Source organism: Catharus ustulatus, chromosome 4 (genome assembly GCF_009819885.2).
Source record: "Catharus ustulatus isolate bCatUst1 chromosome 4, bCatUst1.pri.v2, whole genome shotgun sequence".
Taxonomy (NCBI): domain Eukaryota; kingdom Metazoa; phylum Chordata; class Aves; order Passeriformes; family Turdidae; genus Catharus; species Catharus ustulatus.
Window position 1 is genome coordinate 46,373,202 of NC_046224.1, and position 21,706 is coordinate 46,394,907.

General features: G+C 39.8%; 1 protein-coding gene and 1 long non-coding RNA gene across 7 annotated transcripts in view; one reads left to right on the forward strand and one right to left on the reverse strand.

Annotated features, from left to right (window-relative positions):
• The window catches only part of SYT1 (synaptotagmin 1), a 337,000-nt gene extending 321,366 nt beyond the window's left edge, over positions 1-15,634 (reverse strand). For 2 of the 3 annotated variants that reach the window (XM_033057399.1, XM_033057397.2), the window contains exon 1: positions 15,550-15,634. The gene's annotated coding sequence lies outside the window, so the exon portion shown is untranslated. The remainder of the gene's footprint in view (positions 1-15,549) is intronic. The other variant, XM_033057398.1, reaches the window with a different exon arrangement.
• Positions 15,635-16,165: 531 nt separating this feature from the next.
• The window catches only part of LOC116995468, a 75,344-nt gene continuing 69,803 nt past the window's right edge, over positions 16,166-21,706 (forward strand). For all 4 annotated transcript variants that reach the window (XR_004417737.1, XR_004417736.1, XR_004417738.1 and 1 more), the window contains exon 1: positions 16,166-16,350. This is a non-coding gene — a long non-coding RNA (uncharacterized LOC116995468). The remainder of the gene's footprint in view (positions 16,351-21,706) is intronic.

The window sequence follows — 21,706 nt, forward strand, 5'->3', positions numbered from 1 at the left end:
ATTCTTAAAATATGAACCACTTATACTTTTAGTACACCCAGTTTTTGTTAAGTTGTCAACAGAAAGCATTAAGACATTCTGTTCCACAATAAGGATAATCTTAAGGCCCTATTGCTTGCATAATTGGAATTTAGAAGTTTTAATGAACTCTAGTTCGTACAATGCTGTTCATCCTAACTGTGGACAAGAACAATTCACAGGGTTATATTCTTTATTATAATATGCAGAATTAAAAAATGACTATTCATTTTGACAAAGACATACATCTAAAGTATTCAGTGTCAAAAACTATTTGAGTAATGACTGGTTTTCTGCTGTGGAACAAAAACCAAAGCTACTTAGAAATTTATTTCTAAAAGCTTTATTTTATTAGCATTCAGCATTAAGGGGTCTGAAAAAACAGCCTTCTCTGGAGTGCTTAGATCACGTGCTCATGCTTTCCATGTGGGAGTTATACTTCTTTCGCAGACACTGATGTGATAGCCATCTGAACTTACACACTTAGAGTTATTTTTAAACACTACTGTAATACAGCACAGGTAAGAACAACTTTGATTTCCAAGTGACAGTCTGAAAAGAAATTTTGGAGAATTTAAACCATACAAAAGTCTCAAGACAAAATCTTAATGCAGTAACAACCAGGTGACCAAGGTTTCAAAAGACCTTGCTGATTAACTATAACAGGAAGTCCTAGGGTTCAACAGCATTGTTTTGACTAAAGCAGTCCCTGCAACTGTAATTGTTGAAATGTTTGGAAGAGCTGGGACGAGAGTGAGGAACCAACCAACCAAGAAACCACATATACACATAAAAACCCAAACAATCCCCACATACAAACAACCAACCAACCCAACACAAACAAACCTCACCAGAAAATTATGCAGTTTCCATAAGCTATTTGAAATACCTCATAAAATTCACCTTATCTCCCTGGTACACCTTCACAACCTTTAATGGTTGGACTTAATGACCTTAAAGGCCTTTTCCAACCTATATGATTCTGTGATTCTATTCCGAAACAACATATCAATAATGTGTTGCCTGAAGAGATTCTCAGTTCAGATATGCTATGTTTCTCTTATGTAAATAAACTGGTATGATGAAAGGTTTCAAGAAAATCTTCCAGAAAAGTAATCTATACACAATAGCCATTTTTCAGTAGTACCTCACACTTCCATTTCAGGAGTCTGTGTTTCAGCTGGGAGTACACTTCTACTTGTACAGACCACTTTAATGTCAGAGGGATTTCCAGATGCTCAGAAACTCACATCTACATAGCACTGCACAGAATGAGCATTTTACCATGGGAACTTCAGGGCTTACCCAACCACCAATGTGGTTTCTGGCAAAATACAACAGAAACATTTATAAATCCAGACTCTTAACAACTGAGGAACAGTTGATTAATTCATTAAATCAATCATAAACATAGTTTCAATAGGATAGATAGATAGATACCTAATCACCTTGTCTACAGTTACTTTTTGATTATATACAAATCACCTCTTCAGCCTTTACAGTACACTAAGTGTTGTTTGCCTCTTAACCAGAGCTTATTGCAGTGTCTGTTTTTAATTACACTTTCCATCTTTCTCCCCTCACAGTTTTAAAAAGTACAAAAGATAAGGGCACATGTAAGGGAAGAAAAATGCACGGAAACTGTTTGGTCAATTCAAATCCTAACAGCCACAGGTAAAATCAATCAAAGAATTGCATTTGGGTGTTCCAAGAAAAAAAAACTGCAAGTGTTCCTTTAGGTCACAGCAAGATTGACATAGTACCTGCAAACACATGGTGCTAACTTTGTATTTTCACACACCATCTCTGTTCTCTGGTGAGTACTTTTGTCAAATGTGAAAAAAAATGTAATTGTTTACATACTTCACCTGACACACCTGAAGAACTCAGCTTAGCAGAATGGATAAGAGAAATAGCTTACTAAAACCAACACCTTTTTTGAATAAAAAAGTTCAAAGTGCTTTGGTACAGCAGACACATTTAGAAACTCTGATAAATTCAATTTCATTAAAAAGGTGATAGGAGGTTGCATTTTCACATATCACATTCATTTCTGAACCTTGAAATCTCTCCTTTCCACAGAAGGATGCTGCTTCAAGCCTTTCCTATCTGGAAATTAAAGCTGCTGCAGGCGTAGCTGCCCAACTGCTCCAAATGAGTCAGCGTGCCCAGCACCTTGGGCTGTTTGATGCAAGGCCGGCAGCTGAACAGATTGGGCTGTGTGTGTCCCTGTCCCCGCACACATAGGAGCCATCTGGAAACAAACAGCTCAATCATGAAAGAGTAAAGCTAACGAGGAAAACTGCACCTTCTTGATCAAAAAGAAAAAAAATATAAAATAAAAAAAGGAGGTACTTGCTTACCTCCTCACTACTCCTGTTTTAAGACTCACAAAAGACGAGGGCTTCTCTTTATCTCCTTCTGTAACGACCCTTTTTAGCTACATTAAAATCACCACCATGGGAAATGAGGAGTCAGATATGAGAGGCAAGGGCTAGCACATTGCTCATCTGGTGCTGATGCCTTGGTCCGAGGCACCGCAGACCCAGCAGCTCAGCAAGTTTCGCTGAAGGCTGCTGTCAGGTCACCGAGACTTTGCCAGTGGATGCTTAAATACAATTAAATTCAAGGCCACGGCAGCCTCTGTAATACTCAAGAGACACAGCAGTTGGAGGAAGGAGACGAGAAGTCAAGCAAACCCGGTCCATCACCTGGGATGGTGCTTTGCCCATGGCACAGACAGGCAGGCCAATGGGAGCCACACCAACACTGCTCCATCTAGCCTGGCCAGCTCCACAGCAGCACCGAGCCAGCCCAGCACGTGCCCAGGCTCTACCGCAGCAGCTACTGAGAATCAACCCCAGTTGCTCTGAAGTTTGTGACTTCACCTTTAACGAGCCTAATTAATTTACTTTCAAGGTAGCCTGACTCCAGATTGCGCTGTGCTTTCCAAATGTTTTCCGCAAAGTGGGTGAAGAGACGCCCACTCCCTGTGAGCCTCAACACGGTCCTGGGGCATCCCTCCAGTTCAGGTGCTGCTTACCACCAGTCCCTGCCAAGGGGAAAGACCCACTGCCTGCTTCCAGGAGAGCCTGGGGGAAAAGCCAAAAGGTAAAATACTGCAGAGCAAAATATTCTGAAAACTGGACCAGGATTTTATTATTAAAAACAGTTTTCAGATTAAGGATTATAACTCCTAAAAGTAAGGGGGTTTAAATACCTTTTTTAACATGAAGTAATACAGAAACAGAGATCACCACCCTCATTAAAAGGAGCTTTTATTTCCTTATTCAATCCCTCAGTCTTCTAACCTAAATTTTTTTCTGCCACCGACAACTTCTGCATAATTTATACAACGGCCAAACTATAATTGGCCTCTTGCACATGGGTGAATATCAACATATGGGGGAGAAATAGGGCAAGGAGAGAATGCAGATAAGTGACAATTTCCATATTTGTAGAGAAAACAGTTGTACTCTGACAGCGTGACAGGTTTTAGATGTACTGTTCAGCATTTATATATAGTTGATGTCTAGCTTATAAAGGTTCATTTAGCTAGAAAATCATCATGTTTAGCTGCTGAAAGGAGGCTGGAACAGAATGAGAAATTCTCATGATCTGTGTGAACAAGACAACCATTTTGCTGTAATACAATTTTTCAAAGTACTACATTTTTCTTTCCTAGGCCATTTTGATTTAACTTTACGTTAGATCTAACATGAAGATATAATTTTTACTGTAAACAGTACTATGAAACTAGCAGCCAATTTCCAATTTTTAGAGGCAGAAATTACATAAGCTTAAAATATACATCTTATTTTACTCCTGACGTTGCCAGCTTTTCTTTTAGCTTGATATAGCACATTTTATTCCCTTCTTTTTACCACAGCAATCAACTGGGGGGAAAAAATCCCACCCTGACTTTTACATCCTGAAGTTTTAAAATCACAGCATATTCCCATGTAAAGAAATGCTATACCATGAATTAAAGAGGGTCACATATTACTAGGATGTTCTGCTTCACAGCTGGGACAGGATCATCTGAGAAGATTTCTACATATAAACTACACAAAGCTGTTTAAACAGATCTTGCACTACAGCTCAGAAAATATGATTCCATCTCACAAGCTACACTAAAACGACAGCCTTGAATTAGGTTAAGGGGGAAGGGATGGGTTGGGTATGTGTGGAGAGGCAAACAAGGAAGAACCAAGCTAACCCCTAAAAGCACTGTGCTCATTCAGGTGCAAAACTTACTGCAGGTTCAGAGAGCAAAAATACACACTTGCAACACCTGAGCTGCTGCTGCTTTTCTTCTCTCCAGTGAGAGCTTTACTGACCAGATGACCAGAGGAGAGGCAATTCTCACACTTTGCCCAGTGTGCTACCACTTGTGCAGACCTCATTGATTCCCTGCATGCTTCAGGCAAGATCCAAAGCCTGCTGGAGCCACTATCATATTAGCTTTCGTATTCAGGTTTCAGGAAACATCGAGTCTCTCAATGGCTGTGACTCATAGTAATATAAGGCATTTCCTCTCAGGGAAGCCCACTTTCATCAGCACTGACTGATCAAGTCTGACTTCAAACTGCCCATAACTGTGAGTAAAATATTGTCATTCCCAATACAAAGGACCTTTGTTTACAATTTTACTGACAAGGTACCCATCTTTCTGTGGAGATGATACCAAAATTTTCACTACTATTAAGACTCTGAGATATAAAGTTTATCCTTAGTGTTTCTTCTGCACTGTAAGATTCTGCATTAACTTGGAACCAGAAAACTTGGGTTTAATTCCCAGCACTGCCAAGGGCTCTTCATAAGGCCTTAGACACATCACTTAGGATTCCAGTGTCCATGTCAGGTGTCTATAAATTGGCTGGCTAAGTCTCATCTAGTAATGCCAGACTTCTTACAGCCACCGGAAAGGAACAGATAGCACCAGAGAGCAAAGCAGTCCATCTCACCTCCAGACAGCAGTCCATCTCACACCAAGACAGATGCTTAAGGTAGGTCAAGTGAATCACCTTCTGAAGGTATTTAAACTTAAATGAGATGAATTCTATCCTTAATCTCCCTGTGGCATTGATCCCCATCTGTCATATGGGATTTATGTTTCAACACATCAATAGGACACTACTTTGATTGGCGCCTACGTAATATAAATGACTGACTGATGTGTATGGACTTGCACACTTCACAAAAAGCTATTCCAAAGACCTTCACCTGAAATCTTCATGTATACATTCAAGACAGGTTATCTGGTCAGCTATGGTTTTGACTTTGTGTTTGTTTTGCCCATTTACACTATCACATATCAGAGTAGTACTAGGTGTTCTCCTGTACCAGCCTCTCATTGAGAGGGGGAGCAGAAATCTCCAATAATTACATCAACCTCTGGACAGATAAACTGGCTCTTGTACTGGGGAAGCTGCTGTAGCAGAATTTTGCTAATTCCTTTATCACAGAAACTACCTTCTGGTATGAAGTAGCTGGTCTTTTAACTATTACTGAAGTTGAAACTAGTTTATCTCCTTTCTGTCAGATAAATTCCCTCCTGGTCGCAGAAGGCTAAAATCTAGATCCTTTGTACCATCCCACCTGTAAATAATTCAAATCCCAGCTGTGAGCAGCATTATACATAAAATAGCTTTCTTCAACAGTAAGTCAAACAGCTTAGCTAGTTTTCAACTAGAAGACGGCAAATTGTGATTACTGGGAAACAGAAAACTTTCTTCTATTTAAAACTGAAAAATGTATCATTTATGCCAGGCTGGAGGTAAAGAGATTTTAAAGAGTAACTCAGCATAGTTTCTAAATAGAGTTCCAAACTGGATGTCCAAATCCCCTAGTATGAACAGTACTTAATGACCTGCAAAATACACTTATATCTGGCAGAACGCCTAACAGACAAGTGCTCACATTCGCAGGCCTGAAGTTTCCATGATTCAATTAAAATCCCTTTGAAGGAGAGGGTTGATATGGTTACAGCAGTGAGTTTTTTATTGATCTCTGGGGGCCTTAAATGATGGCACTTTTTCCAACATTTGGGCTATTTTTTTTTCGCCTTTTGCACAATCGTCTATGCCCCTAGTCAAAGATCTGGATCCTATTATGTTAGGCACAGTATAAACACATTACAAGATATGTCAGGCCCTGTTCTAAAGAGACTGCAGAGTAAACATTGTTCCTCGCAAACATGAAGGAGCTCTTGATGAAACAGCTGTCACCGGTTACAACCCACATTTGGAATTCATGTGTAAAAAGAGCATCCATACATAAAAATAATATAAAAATTTAAAAAAAAAAAAAAAGAAGGAGGAACATGGCCACTATGCATTATGATGTTTGCTGATGTTTGCTTTTGATTTTTCCCATGTGTCCAGGCAAGCAAGCAGCCTACAAAAACAAAACAGGTAAACAGTTTTAAAAAAGCCTAACTAGCTACTTGAAATGATGGTGACAATAAATGACTTTTTATGCAGTCTTCCAACTATAAAAGTGCTTTGAACATAAAAAAATAGAACTGTATTTCAGGGACATAATTCTGCTCATCTAAAAAAACCCCACTATTCACTAGGAACACATTAACAAGAATTCTATCTATGTGAGCCAGAATTGGAAGAATGATATTAGACCAAGTCCAATGGAAAAAGCAGTGTGGCCTGAAGCAGTTGCTTTGTAACAGGAAAAATTTTAGCACATGTTCATTTCAGGCTCTCTTTCTGCACTTTATCTAGAGAAAAACTCACATGTATTTACTACTATTAAAACTCATAACAATTGTACATGCTGTGAACTGCATCCACATGGTACAAGGGTGCTGTCCCATATGGTGAATATACTTATTATATGTTAGTCTTAGACACAAACTTGCTGAAACCAGCCAGCTAAGGTTTGGTTCTAACTCTGTTAGGTGGAGTTTGTATAGGTCATCATCTTTATCTCTGCACCAACAGGTATGGAACATTTGACCATCACGGAACAACATGGAGCCTCTCCACTCGCACACCTGACTGCTAAACCCATTACCTCTAGCTGCTCCTAATCTTGCTACACATAAATACAGAAAACTCATATAGCCAATAATAATGGGACAACAGCTTGACTTGACTAACCACAATCAAACTCACTGATGGTCTTTAGGAGTGGAAAAGTTTCAGTACATTCCCCTACTCTTTTTTTTAGTACATTCCCCTACAGCTTAAGATAAACACTAAGCACAGTTCTACACTGTTTACTATACAACATCTCAAGACTTTGTACCTAGAATTTACTTAACACAATTAACTCTAAGTCTGACTGAAGCAACTACCTGTAAGTATCTGAACAGCACTACAGGTATAAATAGGACTGGCTGAGCTAATATTTTTCACAGTTTGAGGATAAATTCTTGTATTAATTCATCAGTGCAAGGCCTAAGGTATTCAGAATAATCACTTATCCCAAAAGGACTCAAGAAAAAGCCATTATTTGGCCTACTGGAAGACAAAACTTTGAAAATTTTGCTAAGAATAACAATCTCAACTAGGCTCAGTACTCATGACATCCACCTATGACCTTTTGTCCACCCTCAAGTTCATCCTTTTAGACTTACACACTCACCTACCTGAAACCCCTAAAGCCAACACTACTAACCATGCCAATAGGTCAGACTTTTTACTCTCCAGTAAAGATTACTTTTCTTCATCACAGAAAGAGTCATAGAACTGAGTGGAAGAAGGCACAGTGGCACTACAGACTAGGGAATGCCAGATGTTGATCCATTCCAGCCAGTAATTTAGCTTTGTTCTGTGAAATCAGTAAAAGTCACTAAATTCACACATTGTTTTTAAAAGTAGCTGAAGTGCATAGACATTTTAACAGCCAAATTTAAACACAAAGCAAATTAACTGCTCCAAGTTCCATTTTAATACTGAAAGGAAATTTTGAAAAAATTCTACTAACCAGAGTAATACTGACAAGTTCCATTAAAATTACACCAACTGTTATTCCTTTGACATACACGCAATACATACATTTTGGAATTCCACTGATGGGTACAGACTTCTGGAAAGGCAGAAAAAAGTTTTGGCTTTTTGGGATTCATTTGTAACCTTAAGGAACAGTGCAGACAGTCCTTACTATGCCTGAAAAAGACTGACTCCTCACCTTTAATGGATATTTAGATGGTTTCTGTTTTAGAATCTAATTGACACTACATGAATAAGCAGTGCTCAATTCAAAAATCTGAGCTTTAGCTGCTTGATATAAAGATAAAATATTAATTACTATTATTCTTCTAAAATGCTGATTTCCACAGTGAGTTTTATGCCTTGCTCACCTATAACACAACTTTCACCAATATTTATAAAGAATAATTGATTTTGAGTAAACAGCTCACAATTATTAGCCAGATTTATAAGGTAAATATTTGCATATCAAATATTAATGTAAGTCCAAGTCTTTAGGTTTTTAAAGTATTTAAAACAGACATATTTTGAAAATGACAAACGCAAGAAAAAATTATAGCATGTGACTTCAGGTGTTTTGTCCTAGATGATTTTACTTCAATTTTTCACTATCAGCATTTTCTCAGTAAGCTAAAAAAAACCAAAAAAACAAGCAGTGAACACACATTAATAAAAACCCCAAACAGATCAATCTTTTATTATGCAAGATTCACAAAAATAAAGCAAATATACAAGACAACAGCAGCAAAGGACTTACACAGCTATAGCACATCATGAAGAAGCAAGTGACCTCTATCAAGGTCACATGGATATTGCCTGGTGTTTCTCTGCTCTAACTAGCAGCTGAGTAAGCTAACAAAGCATGAAGTAAGAAAGTCAAAGATGATGAGCAAGTGCAAGGTTATCAGGTTTGTTATCAGCATATGAAAAACAACTACAAAGAAATTAAAAACCTCAAAAAGACATCCACTGTCAGGCTTTTCATAAGGAAATATTAGTATGTCCCAAATACAGTTACCAAATGCAACAGTACAACAGACAGATCTTTAATTAAATATTTGGGTTGTTAGAAAATACATAAACTTTAATTTCAGGATCTAAAAATCCTGTGATTCAACCAATATTCCGCCTTCTACACTCAGCTGGACTACTCCAGGACAGCTCTGGCAATTCAACGGACTACATGCTCAAAGGCAGCCCTCTCATCAGAGACACCTATTTTCTTACCAATGTCACCAAGTAACTATCCATAGCCTGACACATGGAAAGAGGACATGGAAGATGCTGCTCAAGACAAGTTTATGTGGTTCAAAGCACAATCATGACAGGATTCCCTGGTTCACATGCCAGCCACAAGGTTGCCACCTGCACAGCCAGTTCCAAACCCAGAATGGGTATGAACAACACCATCCTTCTGGTATCATCTCACTTATGAGCATCTGGAAACTGAAGTCTATTTACAGAAATGCAGGTCATAATAATGAGACACAGGGCACTGACACTCCCACATCTTAAAGAGTAACACAAATTCTCTTTTTAAGTGAAGTACATACTAGTAAACACAATTGATAGTTTTAGGACACATCAGAGGAACAAAATAAATGGAAAGAAGAGTTAGCAACATCAAGGAGCTTTAAATCACTAGTTAGATAAATAAACAAAAATTTCTCGTCAGTTACAACAGATGAAATAGGATTATAACAAACAAGGGCAGCTTAAGGGAAGTTCAGACAGAACCTCTTCACACTATGCAACGTGTCACATCTTCTACAACAAATGCTATTTAATCCAAGAGACACAATAGGAGTTAATAGCAGCAAGTTCAATAGGTTGCTGATTCTTAGGCCAAAAGGGCAGGCATTACCTCCTCCATTCTCAAGGATTAACACAAATCACAAATCCAGCAATTTCAACATCAAATCTAGAACTTGTACCTGGTCAAGCTACAAGAAAAGAAAATACTAATCTACAGACTTCAAGTAGAAGGGTGTCATCTGCTCAGGAAGGCGGTTTATACACTTGCTACTCTGATGGACCAAACACCAAAATCTCATTTCTTGAAGTCTTGTAGCCAGGTTGCTGTGTGAAATTCTACATACACAACTTAATACCAGTATTTTCACTGTGGGGGTATCAAGGAACCTTTCAGCATATCCAGCTTTCCAGAGAATGGTAAGCTTTTAGGAGGGTTTTTTTTTTTTTACTGAAAGTAGCCAGAAGTATTACAGTGCACTTTGTTAAAACACATTCAGATGTATAATGAGAAACCAAATGAAATCACTCTATAACAGCACTTTTTCCAACTTTATTAAAATTAGCACAGAAAAACCGTAAGTATTCTCATGAATATGGATTTTGTATTTTATTTCAGATCATTGTCAAAGGTAGTGGAGATGACTATCCCCATACACTATCTGTTCTGCAATTTATTACATGGAAAAAAAAAAATCTGTCCACATGTACAATAGTACTGTTTTACAGTATTATTTTTGCAACTAGAATAGAACATCACCCTGGATAAAATGCCTCAGTGACTTCAAAACACAAAGCTTACAATTTCAACAAGAAACAGTCTTTTTTTAACTCAAAAAAAGTTTGAAAACTCTTTTGATTGGGATGTATTACACTACCATTCTTTAACCCTCAACTGTTTGCCAGTATATTCTGTCTTCTATCGACACACCATACCACTAAGTTTTCTTTATCACTTTATCTTTTAAAAAATTTAAAAATACAACCCTCCCCCTCCCTATCTGTATCATCACATATTTTAAGAATTCCTCCCAACTCTAATACTTTATTCTAGAAATAAATGTTTATACAGAAATGCTGTCCATAGCTTTGGAAAAAAAGTAGAAACAAAAAACAACCAAACACAAAAAACCCAAACCAACCAAATTAAAAAACAAAAAAACCAGCACCAAAACAAAACAAAAAAACAACAAAACAAAACCCTAGCACACCACTAGTGGTCATTAAGTTTTTTAAATAAGAGGTCGATCTAGAGTTAGTTCATCTGATATAGATATATTTTCTAGGAAAAGCACGACCATTACTCTGAACCAGATAAGCCATTTGTCAAGGAATCTTTATTTTCACAGTGTTTTGCACAAAAGCACTCGAATTATTTTCAGCTGTACTAGCTACATAGTTATTTACACACATGGACATGAGAGTTCATGGGTAAACTCATGTCGCTGAGCCAAGCTGAGGAATTGTTACCAGCTTTCCCATTTTGCAACTGCTACACTGATTTTTCAGCCACATGATTACAGAAAAACAATACCCTTAAGATAAAGGTACAAACCAGAACTTGTAAGTGGATATTTAATCAATTAATTAAAACATGACTGAGCAGCTTTGAGGCATTGTGCTACCTAGTCACTATAGCCATGGCTACATTATTAAAGCTGCTACATTTGGCCATAAATCCTGAATAGTGTCCAGTAAACCTACAGACAGCATCCTTAAAAAGAACCAAATTGGATTTAGCCACTCCTAAATAAAAATTTATTTTTCTGAGATTTTTATATAACTATAATAATTCAGAGATGATTGATTATTTGGATAATTTCTTGTTACTGTTTTAAAGTTTGTTAAATCTTTTCAAGTTAAAAAGATATTACATATATTAGAAGTTTAACAGCTAGCTATACTGCACAGGAGACATTCCAGATTTATTTAATGCTCTGATAAATTTCTCTGAGCCTATTTAGGGATGCCTAGAAAAGAGAAGTGGCATCTGAGTTTGCAATTCTCTGAGAATTTAAAAGATGGCAACACCACTCCCTCTAGTACAGAGAGGGAGAAGTGTTCGGTGCCTGCTGTTTCAGGGAAATACCTCCAGACTGACAGTGATAAGAAAACAGGTTAAGAAAAATGGTCAGCTCTCTCATAAGCCATTCATGTGCTCCTCCTTTAGCTACTTGGGGAAAACAACACAAGAGAAAAGCCAGCCTCTAAAATATACTCATCAGACATTTGCCAAAAGTAGTATGTAAAGGACATTCTTATTACAGTTCCTACCCAGTTTTCAGTCATTACAGGACTCAAATTAAAAAACAGTATTAGTAAATATTTTTACTTTTTTTTTTATTTAAACAAGAAAAAATTTTCCACATGTTGCTGAACAAATCGCTCAACTAATCCATGTAGTCCTTGAAAGAGATTGCCTGTAGCCTGCTCTTACCCTATCACCAAAAGAGATCATGAAAAACCCTTGTCAGTTGTCGTCCTCCTAATGTATTCTGCTTTGGTGTCTGGTATTTCTGTAAAAGATGTAACAGTATAACCACCATTTCCTAATCCCCTCTTTTACTGGGGTGTATGAGGGAGGAGTAAAGCCTCCGCTAGCAAAGATGGCATTTGTACATAACGATCCTGAAAATATTTGTTAACCTAATGCTTTGTTTACTTAGTCTGGCAAATGCTTTTACTTTAACCTCGAGTATCTTTAGTAAATGTCAGCAGTAAACACAAATTGATAGTTTGCTCCCTTATCTGTATTCCTAATTAAGTTTTTTCCTAGACACAGACTTATGTCTAAAACAAACATTCTACAGAGAATCAAAGTAAAATCAAAAGACGTAATATTTCTCTTTGTGAAACTGCATATTTATAAAGGCATCACCAGCAGAGGGAAGGAGATCATGGTATTCATGCATAATAATTCCTCCATACTTTTCCTCCAGATATGTAGAAATATTTTCTCGTCCTTTTCATTTGCATCACAAACTTTAATGTCTCTTCCACAGCATGCAATACAAGGTTGCGCGCACCCTTTATTCAGAAAGCAGTTCCCGGTAAAGAGTTTATCTGTGTGTCTAAACATGCATGCAAATGTAAAACTACATAGAAATATTTTTAAAATTGTAAGCAGATCGCTGAATGGACAGGAAAAGACAACAATATGCTAAATAAGAGCTTCATTTTCATGTGAGGAAACATCAATTAACTGAGTTCTGTACAGCTGAGTGGCTTAAAAACTTCTGCCAAGACACTAAGCTGCTCCTTCTTTTTTACTTATTACAGCCAACCCTGCCAAAAGACCATAAAAATTGATTTTATGTTTCCGGTGTGTCTATGCTAGCTGGAAGAATATAGATTTTTTTTTCCTCCCCCTAGGTTTCTGACAAACAGAACCTTCCCTTATCTTACACCTTCACTACACTAACCAACACTGAGCATCTTCTTGGTCATCTCTTACATCTGATTTAAGTTATGATTAAGGTAGGAGAACATTTCAGGTTGTTAAATCAAACACTATTCTGTATCTATGGTTTTAAAGGGCTTCTTGCCCATCAGTGTTACACAGGAGGCTATTTCCCACTTATACTGCTATGGTACACGTAGCAACTGATTATTTTTCGTATTTGTTTTAAGGAAGTATTAGAACTGCTCTGTTCATCTGTGAGCTACCTCTTTAAATTCCAGTATCAATCCTTGAAATGGATTTAGCATCTTTCGCATCAAACATTAATAAGGCTCACTTAGGCGCTCTTAATGTGAAGGAAAATTTGGTTTGTATGAAATGGCTACACTGGAACATTTCATGCTTTTGCAAGTGCAGGAGTATGATTATTTCCTACAGTATGTCATTATCTTATGCCCTGTGGTTCTTTTTGAAATTATCTCTTCTCACTCAAGCTGCCTACACTATGTTTTAAGCTATATAGTTTCAATTTATGAATTGTATGCATGCAAATTTTGAGCAACTATATCACAAGCCAAGTAATAGACCACATTAAAGTATATTTCCCTCAGACACTACTAATAGAACTAAAAACCCAAAAAGCTTGGAACAAAAAAAGATATATATTTGACTCAAGACATAAAATCAGGTCATTTGTTTCCAAGACAGACAAGAAAATACTACTCTAAACACATGTGCAACCTCCTTAAGCTCTTCCTGAGCAGGTTTATTTAAGCATAGCAGGAGATGTCATTTCATATCCTCACAAAGCAAATTAGTTCGCTGGCTACTTGTCCTTGTACCCAAAAGCTCCCCCTCTTTCTTTTTTGGGGACAGTCCTAAAACAACTGCCCATTTGTAACTCTAGATGTCAACTCACCAGGGAAAGAAAACTCCCCTTGGGTCTACAAGTACCATCTTCCCTTTCTTAGGGTGAAGTAACTCTCTTGGACAATAAAGCAATTTAAACAGCGCATAACAGATTAACATGCAACACGGATGGCACACTGCACAGCAGCTCTGAGGATCAATATCACCGCTGCAGATTAGTAGTCTACTTGTCGTCTACAACACGTATGCGTATCTGAAACTACTCTACTGACCTTTGTACAGAAAATATTGTTTCAGAGACAGTGAAGTATTATTGCACTACAACGTTTTGCATTGAGTTTACAAGGTAATAAAGACAGAGCTACTTCTTCACACGCAAATGGCTATTAAATAAGGAAAATAAAACTTGACATCCCCCAGACAATCAAAAGAAATGATTTATTTGGATGCCAACATCTGTCTTGAGATTGTGGCCAAGTGCTTTTCTGTGCTCATTTAGGACTCTACTTGGAAAGCTTTTCAGTTACATCTACCTAGAGATTTCTCTCCACCGCTTCCCATCTGACAGAAATCACTCAGCTGGGTCTGATGAATAATAGCAAAAGGCAGCTTGTATCAGAGATGATTGAATTACAGATTGTTGGAAGTGCCATAAAGGCTCATTCCAATGACTACATTTAATTTATTTACTATACTGACTACCAGAAGCTAGTAGTCGTTTGATATCTTTATTTCAGAGGGCTGGAAACAAAAGAAATATTAACATTCTTTGCCACATTCTTACTACTGTACCCAGTAGAGTTTGATAGGCAAAATTAACTTTTAAACAGAGCGCTGATCCCCTATCCATACCGTGTGCGCCTAGGAACCAGAACAGAACGTACCCAAACCAAAGCAGGGCAAGCGGTACTCGGTATGAAGGAAACAATGACAGAGAAGATGAAATTGCACGGAAAGAAAACACATTAGCCTGACAGCCTTTCTAAGTGAAGTAGGCAAGGCTTTTGTGAATTGATACATAAATGATTAGCTGTTGTCCTGCGGTCCGGAGGGGAGAGCAGCGCCGGGGCGGGGCGCAGCGCCGCGCCCACCGCCCTCCGCGGGGCGACCGTCGGGCAGCCCACCCTGCCGAGGGGGGGCCGGCGGGGCAGCGGCCCGGGGACACCCGCAGGAACAAGTTGGCCCGGCGGCCGCCTGGGCGCCGGCTCCGGGCAGCGGCGGGGAGGGATGCAGGGATGCAGAGAGATGCTCCTCTCTCCTGCAGCCGGGGCGGGGGGCGACGGCGGAGCTCCGCGGGGGCGGGGAGCGAGGAGGGCGGGGGGCGCGGGCGTCCCCTTTGTCTGTGTCGCCCCTCCCGTAAACGCCCCCACCCCCGCCGGGAGCGCCCCGGGAGCGGGCCCCCGCCCCCCGGCAGTGCGGGCAGAGCCGGCGGGCGGGCGGCGTTCCAGCCGCCCCCGGAGCATGTGCGCTGCCCCCGCCCGCACAGCGGGCAGCTCCCCCCGCCCGAGGCGACGCCGCCCGGGCGCGGCTGCGGGCGGCCCCGGAGCGCTGCCTTACCTGGCAACCGGGACGGGCGCAGCCGGCTCCGTCCTTCAGCCTCTCCCCGCGGCGGCAGCTCCCGGGGCGAGGCAGCGGGGCGCGGGCGGAGCGCCCCCGGCGCGGCAGGCAGGCTGCCCCAGCCCCCTGCGCTCGGCGTTAAGTTTCAGCGGCGGTGGCGGCCGCCGGCGGGCAGGGCGAGGCGAGGGGAGGCAGGCGGGGCGGCGGAGGCGGCACGGGGGCTGCGCGGCGCCGGGAGCGCCGCCACACTGCAGCGTCTCCAGGAATCCCTCCCGCGAGAGGCAGCCCATCACCCCCGGCCCGCCGCCCTCATTGGCTGCGGGGCGGGGAGACGCGCTCCCGCGGCCAATCGCCCGGCGCCCACCGAGGGTGGAGCCGCCGCGCCGGCCTCGCCCATCCCGCGGCCGCGGGTCCCCGTCCGCCCCGTCGGGCGGGGCCGGGCGGCGGCGGGCGGGGGAGCAGGATGGGGATGAGGATGAGGGTGGGGATGAGGAGGATGAGGATGAGGAGGGTATCCCCGCGAGCGGCGGGCAGGGCTGGCATCCCCGGGCAGCCGGAGGGCGGCACGGGGCGCTGTGCCACACGCCCGTCGGATGAACCGGGTGCCCCGGGCGAGGCGCGGCGCTGGCCCTCGCCCGTAGGTGGCGGGGCGGCCGCGACCCCCGGCGGGGTACTCGGTACTGTTAGCCAGCCTGCGGTGCGCAGCCCTCCCGCTCCGCCGCCCCGGGCTGTCGCGACCGAGCCGTGACTCGTAATTGGCGTCTGTGGCTCAGGCGAGAGCAGACTGTATCGCGTGTTCAGGTAAGGACGTGCAAGGGTTAACCTAATTCCCTTGATCCATCCACTCTGAACTGGAGCTTTGATTAACATTGGTCTGCAAAATGTAACTGTAACAAATTCAATTAAGGGAAGCACATTTCTTCAACTTTTAATTAGATCTACCCTATTTGTCTAATGTTTAATATAACATAAAAAGTTGCTCAGGTTCCAGAGGGAAATGGAAATAGATTTAGAAGTAAGCTTAGCTTTTAAAAACACAACAGACTAAAGTTTTTTGTTCCTCAGCATATATTATTGCTGCATTTATACCCTCGAAGAGGATAACAAGCAATGTTCCTCAATGGGGAGGAAAACAATTTTACCTGCAAAATTGTAAACATAACAGGGTGGTATTTATGTAAGTGTTTCCCGTAACCTTTAGTTGGTTTCAGGGTACTGAACATATAGGTAGCCCTGATTTTATGAACTACTGTACATGATCTTGCTGGAATACAGGTCTAAGTAAACTTGACAAAGTAGTGGTATATTTCACAACCGTTTAGTTAGTTTCAATTAGTACACGAGAGTGAAATTTATCTGAAGTACCTCTTAATCTAGAGAGCAGATGTTGGCAAAGAGACCAGCCCCTATGCCATCGTCAGCAGGTAACTGAGAAAGTCACGCAGCCCCCAGGCACATCTCTAGGTGACTTACTGTGCCTTCCACAGAACTGCATTCTGCCATTCCCCATCCATACTTTCATGCTGGGATTTGACTCTAAAATTCACAGCCCTTTTCCAGTTCAGTTTTTCTGATCACATTTGTCCTTAGGTCCGTTAGTCATAACATCAGTTTTTCTTGTATGGGACCTCACATCATGAAAGGCAAGGAGGAAAGCAAATGCAAAAGAAATTATATTGTAAAGCTTTTACTGAGCTACAGAAAGGAGGAACAACCATAATTTAAACTGCATAAGCAGAAGTGTCACCTGTGCTCAGATTACCCTGTATGATTTGAAAGGGTTGCTGTTTTCTTTATCCCAATACAATAGATATCAAGGATTATTTTCTCTAGGATCATTTATCTGGTCAGTTTAAAAACCCACACGTTTCAATGCTAGTAATTATGAGGACTTGATGCTGAGTTCCTAACAGCCACACAGCCAGAAGTCTGTGGGAGTCTGACATTCACAAGGCATGACACATCATATGCTGTCTTAGTATTTGAACAGAGAACAAGAAACATCACTGAAACCCAATGGCCCTTCCTTAGTGTACAGACAGTAAGGAACAGAAATGCTATTTAGTAGTAGCCCTGAAGAGTATACCATTACTTTTGCATTCTCTGACTGTCATAGAACATACATAATTGTTCTGCTATGTTTCAAAAAACACCAAACAAACAAAACAACCAACCAACCAAAAAAACCAAGCAAAGAAACGAACAAAAAAAAACCAAAAAAAAACCCCAGAAAACCCAAAAACAGCTGTCAGAGGGGCTGGGAGAGTTTTTGCCTATTAATTTCTGAGCTTGGTTGTTTGTAATGAAAGAATTGCTGCAAAAGTTGCTTCCTTCAGTTTCTTTCAGGTTCAAAGATTTATTCACACAGAAAGAGGCTTTCAGTCTTGAAACTGTTATTTCACTACTGCTTTTTCAAGGGAATGGGTAGTTACTACCCAGTCATTATGTTACTTATACCAAAGGAAGCTGTGAAGCTTGAGGAATTACAGACATATCCTGAATGGACAAGGATGCTTCAGAAGAGCTCAGGAGCCATTTGATGAGTGCTTGGAGTGATACCCAAATGCTAACCTCCAAAATCATGAAGCATAGATCACTGTATTTATTATTGTTAACTCTTCCACAGTTATATTTAGGGAAGAAGAAGGTATCCTATTATGAGAAAAAAGAAGAAACATGCAAATTCAGAAGAAATTACATTCTAAACCCTATTCTGTTGTCATATGACATTTAAATTTTTTTAATGTGTTTCAGTGCATTAGAAAGGAATTTTAAATAGTGTCAACCATTCAGAAGTTCCACCAGGAATCCTACTACATATAAATGAAGAACTAGACTCCATTATATTCTTCATATGTCATTTTTTGTTTTAGACTTTTACTGAGCCAGAGGTACAGGAGCATCAGGAAAAAAAATGGAATAAAAAGCAAGACCGGAAATGATTCCATGTTTGTCTGTCTCTTTTTTTTTTAACTTTCTGTATATTGTGACTTCAAGATACAACCTCAAGATTAGAAAGCCATATGAACCATAAAAACTAGATTTTGAAAATGAAAGACTCCTGCTTGATCCATAAAGAAGGAGGAAGCCTGGGCCAAAGCCAATGAAACCAATATTCTCAGGCCTATTCTGGCAAGTTTTATGGCATATAAAGAGCAGATACTAGAATGGCAGTCACTGAACTGAGGCTAATTCAGGAGCAACAGCAGTGTTATACATTAAAAAAAGCAATCAGGGCTCTGACTTTTTTTCCTTTTGTAGGTCACCCTTTGTGTGACCAAGTATCACAACTGCCACAAATAGATGTACAAGATGGGAAGTCAGGTAAATAATGAGAGCAAATCACTGACAGGTAAATAAGTAAATAAAACTGGTGGCATGTTAATTTACTTAACAGGTAGATCTGTAAACTAACTAAACTGTGACTCTTGTGATTCACTGGCTTTGTGTTGCACAAGGTTACAGATCCCCATCTCTAACAGAAAAATTATTTTATTTTGTTCTTCATTGTCACGTAATTTACTCCTATTTCTGCCTTTTCCCTCCTCAAGTTTTTAGTTTTTAGAGATGTTCCTTTGTGGGAAGATAAAGGAATTGGGTTTTGCTTAGGGAACAGCTTTTCAAATTAGGTTCTGATAGCAGAAATTTAAGAATGTGTTTCTGAAATTTTTTATAGCATATTAGAAGTCTGTTTTTGATTGTTTTGGTGAGTTTTTTTCCATTTGACTGGGAATCCAAGGGCTGGTCTGTATAGCTGAAAATTAAACACTTGGAACCCCATTTTGGTGTTCTGTCGTCACACTCTGCTTTCAGTATAAAGTTTACATAATACCTACTGAGTGATGATGATGCAGTTAGCATGAAAGACATGAAAGCAGAGAGAGAAAGCTACATTGCCAAAGTGAGAATTGACCTGCAGTAAAATTGATACATACTGGAGTAACTAATCAGCTATACACAACTAATGAAAGTGTTATATGAAGTAAATGATCTTTGAAGATCATTTTTCTAACAATGTATGTGATTACCATTTGGGTAGAGAGAGTGAAGAATAAATGTTGGGGTTTTGTGGTTGTAATTATAGCTAAAATTCAAAGGGTAAAATCAAAGAACTTGTTAGTCCACTCACTGATGTTTGTCTCAGTTTGTCATCTGATTTCATTGTTTTCTTCTGTTTGATCTGTACACATCTGCTGCTGCTTCTAAGTTGTTTAGGCAGAGATGCTCTCTTGTAGTCTGCATTTGCATAGCAGCTGACACTGAGAGCTCCTGCTTTGTGCCCAGGGCTCCTGGACACTGCTGCAGCAGAAATGAAAATGAAAACAGAAGTACTCGGAGGGGGTGTTCAAGTGTAGCCAAACCAACTTGCATATGCTTTGCACAGATGTCAGCTATGTAATGTGTGAACTGATCTGAGTCAGTGTCAGTCTGTTCCCCTGTAGATGGTGCCCCTAGTTCAGGGATTCTCTTTCGGGTTGTCATATCTGCTTTCCCAATCCCCCTCCCCACTCTAAAAGTCAGTTTTTGCCAAAGACGTGCTCAGGATGGTACTCCAGAAAAAAAATGTTTTCAGTGCAGGTAAGATGAGCTGGACTGAAGTCCCAGTTCTCTTTTCAAGCACAATCCACTATATACAATGACAAACTACTGAACTCTTCGCTTCCAGAACACCCAGATATTATCAATGTCCTTACCTTATGACTTCTTCCATGTAAAATTTCAAATCCACAGTTAGTATATGCATCACATGGATGGCTGTGTAATAAAAAGAATGTGAAATGGGATTTCTAATTTAATTTTGAGGAGTGACCTTGCAAAGCAGGTGGAAGATCTGTGTAATGGCAGTCAGTGTTTCCTCTGAGGAGAGGGTCAAGACTTAAACAATGTCTTTTCAAATCAGTATGAATGATTATCACAATGTGCTAAGAGAACACATTTCATGCCTCCACTACAAATTAAGCATAACCCCATATGGAGAGACTCAAATGAATTGCCTTTTAAGTGCAAAATATGCTTATATTTACACCAACCTGAGAGTTGAGTGAGGGTGAATAATATAAGTATCAGGCTGTAACACTGAAATAGAGGTAAAATCTTAAAGCTTGAGGCTTTCTGGATGTCATGTCTCTAATTTGAGATGTCCACAAAACTTTCACCATGCAGCAGACATACAGCAAAAATGCCCCAGGAAGCCAGCCCAGCCATAAAGCATGGTAAGTTCTACCATCTAGCTATGCAGATCAGGCCAAAAATTTCCAGGTGAATTAAAGACGGGATAGAATTACTAAAGAACAAGTTAATGTATTTTAAATTTCAGAAAATATTTCTGATTATTAGTAGCATGATAATAATTTTCAAGGGAGTTTTCATTTAGCTCACATTGTCATTTTATTCCAAGTAAAATTACCCTAGTATTTATATTTACAATGCAAAATCAAGAAAGTGTCAGTATTTTTTTACAGTAATAATTATTTCATAATAATTTCTGTTTAAAAAATGTGTTTACTTCTCTTACAAAAATGCAGTCAGTGTACATTCTGATGTCTAGACTTTTATTGAGCTTAAAAGCTTGCAAACCACATAGATAAATGAACTGAAAAGTATGTGTCATTAATATAATTGGTAGAAAAGTTTTTTGAATTTTGCTTTCTTTATAGCAATGTTTTAGCCAGTATACAATATGGTAAACTACCATTTACTCTGGAAATTCTGTCTTTCAGCAACACCATTTTGTTTACAAACTAAAAGAATTGTTTTGTTTGCCTTACTGTTTTTTCCATAGCATATGCCACAGCCTTCAAATTGTGCGAGTGTAAATTAGAAGATAATAGAGCTCTCCAACTGTGTTGTTCAGATGATAAGGTCAATAGTAATGTCTTTTCTGCAAACCTTGATAGATATTTATCCAGGTCAAAGCTGAATTTTTATTCAATACAATATGTTAGTGAAAAGAATGTCTTTCTTGCTTTTTAAAAATTTTAGGCAAAGAAAAATAAATCCTACCCAGTGAACCTAATTCCCCTCACAGTTAGGTATAAATCTGTAGTAAGAGCTGCTATCTTAAAAGCAGATTTTTCATGACTGTTATCTTCTATAAATCAAACTGCCTCAGAGTCCTAAAGAAGTTAATGTACCAATGCATAATTTTAATTCAAGT